A 6000-nucleotide genomic window follows, 5' to 3' on the forward strand; every position below is an offset into this window, starting at 1 on the left:
TGGATGTGTATATGAGGACAAGAACATCCTACAATCCCTTTAGTAACAAGTGAGTGCAATTCAGTAATCAGAACATCTTACATAACCAGAAACTGAAACTGATTTAGCACTAAACCTTTTCCTGTCCCTGTACCTCAGCTGCTCCACTGTGGATGGTTTATGCTTTATTCTCCACCTAGTGCTTTCCCTCCTCCCTTCTGAAGCCCTCCCGCAGCTTGCTAGTCAGTTTCTGGGTTAAGGCCAGAGCTAGAAGAGAGACATGGTAAAGGGCCAGGAAATGTCCCTCTTGTGCTGGCTTTGGGCTTTCCAGGCCTGGCAAATGTTTGCAGACGAGTCTTTCTTTCACAGGCACTTTCACGGGCATCCTGTAGGGTCCCTGGTGGGCCCCTGCCCTGCAGTCCTGTCCTGGGTTAATGCATCTTATTATGGGTGGTCCAAGGTAGGTAGGGTGACCACCCATCCCAGCTTGTCCAGGAATATTCCCATTCTAGCCTAAAAGTCCTACATCTTGTGCAACTTCTGAGATCCGGGCAAACCAGAATGGTTAGTCAGAGTTTACTCATGAGTCCTTCTGTAGCCCTCAATTATCTGATATTAACTTCAACTTCTGGCTTCTGGCCCTTCAACCATCTAGGGCCCGTGGACAAATTCATAAAAAACCCACACTGTCTCACTTGCCCAATCACCCCACACAGAGCTAGTCCACAGAAAATATTCCTTTACCCTTTGGAATCTGAAGGTATAAGCTCTCCATTCTGCCTGGATTCAACGTTTGTGAAGGTCATCTCCATGTGCATAGGCGAAGAAGCTCCCTGGCCTCCCTTCCACTTTTCTGGTGAGGATTCAGGATTGTCCTGGGCCCATTAGAACAGATTCTTTCCCATCACCTCTGAGAAGGCTTGGCAATGGCCTAGGGACCTCAAGGGGTGCCTAGTCTGGGCTTCTTGGAAAGATGAGTATTTTTTGTAGATGTGGTCAAATCTGCTATCACCCTTATGTTGTATCAGCTGAGCCTACAAATTACAAACTTCCCTAACCATGGAGTCCCCTATCTGGGTCTGTTTTATATGGTGATAATAAATACCTTACTGATTAAATCACCTTTTAAAAACACTAATTTTAAGCTGGGCACAGTGGCTCATACCTATAATCCAAGCAATTTGGGAAGCCAAGATGGGCAGATCACTTGAGGTCAGGAGTTCGAGACCAGCCTGGCCAACATGGTGACAATCTCGTCTTTACTAAAAATACAAAAAAAAAAAAAATTAGCTGGGCATAGTGGTGCTCACTTGTAATCCCAGCTATTCAGGAGGCTGAGGCAGGAGAATCAATCACTTTCGGGAGAAGGAAGTTGCAGTGAGCCAAGATCGTGCCACTGCACTCGAGGCTGGACAACAGAGCAAAAACTCTGTCTCAAAAAATAAAGAAAGACACTTTGGGAGGCCGAGACGGGTGGATCACGAGGTCAGGAGATCGAGACCATCCTGGCTAACACGGTGAAACCCCGTCTCTACTAAAAAAATACAAAAAATTAGCCGGGCGAGATGGCGGGCGCCTGTAGTCCCAGCTACTCGGGAGGCTGAGGCAGGAGAATGGCGTAAACCCAGGAGGCGGAGCTTGCAGTGAGCCGAGATCGCGCCACTGCACTCCAGCCTGGGTGACAGAGCGAGACTCCGTCTCAAAAAAAAAAAAAAGAAAGAAAGAAAAAAATGCTAATTTTAATAAAATAAAGCTGTGAATTTAAATGAAAAAATAAATACAAACTTTTAATAACATACAAGATTTTTAATAAAAAATAAAGATAATGCCTTATCCTCCTGCCTTTACCCTTTTTGACTTTTTACAGCTTAAGTTGCTTCTAGTTTTAAGGAAGGTGATTCAGAACTTTCCAAATGAACTCCTGGAGGTCTCCCTTACTAAACATGGGGTAAATCTGAATGGAGCAACTGATCTTTCCAAATAAGTCATTTCAAAATTCTCCTCCAAGTCAACTCTTTCCATTCTGAAAGTGGTTGAGGGGATTCAAGTCATGGAATGTAAATTTCACATACTGTGATCTGGCTTTGGAATATCACATCAATTCTATCTTGGTGTCTCAGTCTCTAACTTTAATTTTAACACTCTATTACACAAGAAACAAAATAAAAACTAACCCAGTAGGTGGCACCTGCAGAAATATATGCAGAGCATTTGTGGCAGATTGTATTTTCCAAAAATGGCCATAGCAATATTTATGTTCCCACATACTCTCCCAGAACCTTGACATCCTTCCATCAAGCAGTGGAATCTATTATCTCCCCTTTGAATATGGGACACCTCAATGACTTGCTTCTAACAAATACAATGTAGTAGACATGATGCTGCCTGACTTCCTAGATGAAGTAAAAGAAGGCAATATAGCTTTTGACTAGTTCCTCTCCCCACCCCCTTCTATCTTTCTCCTCTCTCTCTCTCTCTCTCTCTCTCTCTCTCTCTTTCTCTCTCTCTGTCTTAATCTGGACCAGTGATGAAATTTGTGGAACCCAGGAGAAAATGAAAATGAGCAGCCTCTTATTCAAAATTAAGACTTTCAAAACAGTGGCAAGCACAGAGCCCTCTTCTGTGTGTTAGCCTTGTGTAACTACACAGGACACAAACCCATGAAGCCATCCCTGTTTAAGATGCTTGTCTTTGAAAACCAGCCACCATGTTGAGAGGAAGCCCATCCCAAATGGAGGAGTTATGTGTAGCCATTCCACTTGACAGCTGCTTAGTCAACTTGGACAGCTCTAACCAAATACCATAAACTGGGTATCTCAAACAACAAGCATTTATTCCTACAGTTCTGGAGGCTGAAATTCCAAGATCATGGTGCTAGCAGGGTCAGGTTCTAGTGAGGGATCTCTTATTGGTTTACTGACAGGCACGTTTGGCTATGTCCTCAGATGGTGAAAGGAGAATGAGCTGGCTCTCTGGCCTCTTCTTATAAGGGCACTAACCCCATTAATGAGTTTTCCTTGCTCCTGACCTAATGACATGCCAGGGACTCCACCTCCAAATGTCATCCCACTGTGGATTAGACTTGAACATACACATCTGTGGGAGACACGAACATTCAGTCCACAGCAATAGTTCTAGAAATGCCCTCAGCAACAGCCAGAAGCACCATCCCCCCAGACATGTGAGTGAGCAAGCATTCAGATGATTCCAGCCCCAACCTTTGAGTCTTCTGGATATGGCTCCTGGCCTCATAGAAAAAAACTGCCCTCGCAGTACCCTGTCCAAAGAATCCATGAACATGATAAAAGTTTGTTTTCCACCTCTAGATTTGGGGTCACTTGTTACTCAGCCGAGTAACTAGAATAGCATGACTTAGAGACAGGACTTATGAAGGATATGCAGCCCAGTCACATCTGCCCTGTCTCTGACATGGCAGCATCTCCCACAAGCATGTCTTCTAATACCATCTGAGTCTTCCCCAGTGTTGCTCCAAGTCTCTGGACTACAACCACCACAACACCCTAGCAACGGAACCCAAAACTCTCCCTCTGCAGCCGTCTGCTGCCTGAAGCATCTGCTGCCTTTGACACCATTTCGAGAATCGAACCTTCATGGTCCTCCACATGAGGCTGTGCAGCTCGCTTCACAGGGCTTCAGCCTCAGGACATGAGGACCACGGAGACCACTCACTCAATACTACAAACAACGCTTCAAGTACAGTCATCACCAATGAGACAAGTCCCCAGCTTCAGATTTGGAGTTACCCTTCCAGCAACCATACCCATTAAATTGGAAATTTACGTGTCATTTACATCAGGGTGCCTATGAAAATGAGTCTGAGACTCTAACTTCATAGTTTTGAAACTCAACCTTTGCCTTGGTTCAGAACCACAATCCAAGCTGTGATCACATACGCTCCATTTGACTTGAATAACTGCTGGGATTCAATGACTCTGTCCTTTCTGCCTGCTTATTTGAGTGCCTTTGGAAGCCATATCTGTTGGAATTTAAAACACTCAATCCATAGCAAATTAATATGTCATAGCATAGAGTTTTGTACTTCTAAAAGAAGTACAAAAATAAAAACTAACTAGAAGGTTAGACATTTTTTAGGTTTTACAAATTATGAAACCATGACCACTAAAAGAAACTCATCCATTATACAAAATGATGTTATGAGTTATTTTGAAAAATATAGGAATGTTCTCAAAGTAAATGGTGTTTTTACCATAGTAAATTTATTCCATGCAACAACTAACTGAATTATTTGCTTTGCTCTTGTTAGTTCCCAAATTCAGCTGTTCCTAAGTGAAGATGCCTTTTTCTCTAAGTTTTCCTTTCAGTCATACATTAGTGCCTGTACCATTTCAAAGCCATGTAAACATTAACTTACATAATACATACTTTTTAAGAACCAAAATGTTCTCAAATTTTGAAAATATTTCTTACATTTGTCTTTGGTATCCAATTGCCAAACAAAGTTAAATTCAAATTTCTATCAAACTTGTTTTCTGTATCCAAACCACTCTAATTAAACACACCAAGCATAATAAAAACTAAAATAAGAAATTAAAATAAAATAGCATTGCATCCTTAAAGGATTATGTTGAATTATTAAAAAAAAAAAAATCTGCAGTGTTGCTTTTTCTGTTTTTTTTTTTTCTCTTTTCTTTTTCCTGAATCATGTCCAAATTAAACCAAGCGTGACTATAAAGAAAGGTTATCAAAATACTCACAGTTCTGGCTCCCTACAGGACCGTTCATAGTGCTATAGTATTACAAAGTAGTAATATAAGTATGTTATGAGGAAATGTGAATTCCTAGCTGGAAAATCTAAAAACAGGATGTTAGAGAACAATGGAAAGCCACCCTGCCTAGTGGTGTATGTACAGTTAGAGAAATTGGCCAACCAAATTCTATTATAAAATAAAGAGAAACGATATCATTTTTAAAGCACTTTGGAATATTTTTACAGTATTTGCCTTCAAGTAGACACTCAATTATACATTTGCTAAATAAAATAATACAGATTATCTCATTGTTTTACTCCTCAACAACCTTGCAAAAAGGATAATATTATCACTACTACTCAGGAGAAATTCTGGAGTTCTACAGCTACCATTGTGGTCATTGCTCTTCCAATATTACACATCTGACACCACATTCACTCATTCATTCATCCATCCATCCATTCATGAACTCTTCAAAGCCAAACTTGTGATTAGTGTATTCAAGGAGAACAGGAGAAAGAAATGCAGTGGGGGAACAGACATCTAACCACAGCACTGCATTGCACAATAGTGGTATAATAGAGATAAACTGCTCTGGGTCAGACAAGGCTCCCTGGAGCAACGGACACTCAGCTGAATCTTTAAAGCAGAGACTAAAGATATTGTTTCAATCCATTTTGTCTAAATCAGCACTTCTCAAACTACACATGAAGGAACACTAATATGAGGCTTAATAACAATAAATATTCTGTAGATGATAGAGTATGCCTATTAGCAGCAGTTGCTCTGGGCTTTGACCTGGTTTGTCATTCATTGCAAATGATTCAGGTTGGCCCACTGTTCCACCGAGGGGCCTGCTGGGTTTGACCATTCAGAATAAGCCTGTCATGATCTGGCCCTTTTTTTTTTCTCTCTTTTCTTTTTCCTGAATCATGTCCAAATTAAACCAAGCATGACCATAAAGAAAGGTTATCAAAATATTCACAGTTCAGGCTCCCTACAGGACGTTCATACTGCTATAGTATTACAAAGTAGTAATAAAAGTATGTTATGAGGAAATGTGAATTATTGCATGCAGTAAGACCCTGTAGGTGGCCAGTTAACTGAATATTCTGAATTTTAAGACTAAGGGACAAGACTCTGGAGCAGAGGGGACACTGTAAGACATTGCATCACACCACAAGTCTCACCCTTGCTGCAGCTAATACCTTGGGTGACTTTTCTTAATTGTTTAAAGAGAACTTAAACATTCTTTAGATGGATTTGAAGATGTGATAAAGGAAAAATTTAT

General features: G+C 41.0%; 1 long non-coding RNA gene across 1 annotated transcript in view; it reads right to left on the reverse strand.

Annotated features, from left to right (window-relative positions):
- LOC117094945 overlaps window positions 1–5749 on the reverse strand; it is a 61594-nt gene extending 55845 nt beyond the window's left edge. The window contains exon 1 of the long non-coding RNA XR_004441737.1: window positions 4716–5749. This is a non-coding gene — a long non-coding RNA (uncharacterized LOC117094945). The remainder of the gene's footprint in view (window positions 1–4715) is intronic.
- Between the last annotated feature and the right edge of the window lie 251 nt (window positions 5750–6000).

Source organism: Trachypithecus francoisi, unplaced genomic scaffold (genome assembly GCF_009764315.1).
Source record: "Trachypithecus francoisi isolate TF-2019V2 unplaced genomic scaffold, Tfra_2.0 Lachesis_group13, whole genome shotgun sequence".
Lineage (NCBI taxonomy): Eukaryota > Metazoa > Chordata > Mammalia > Primates > Cercopithecidae > Trachypithecus > Trachypithecus francoisi.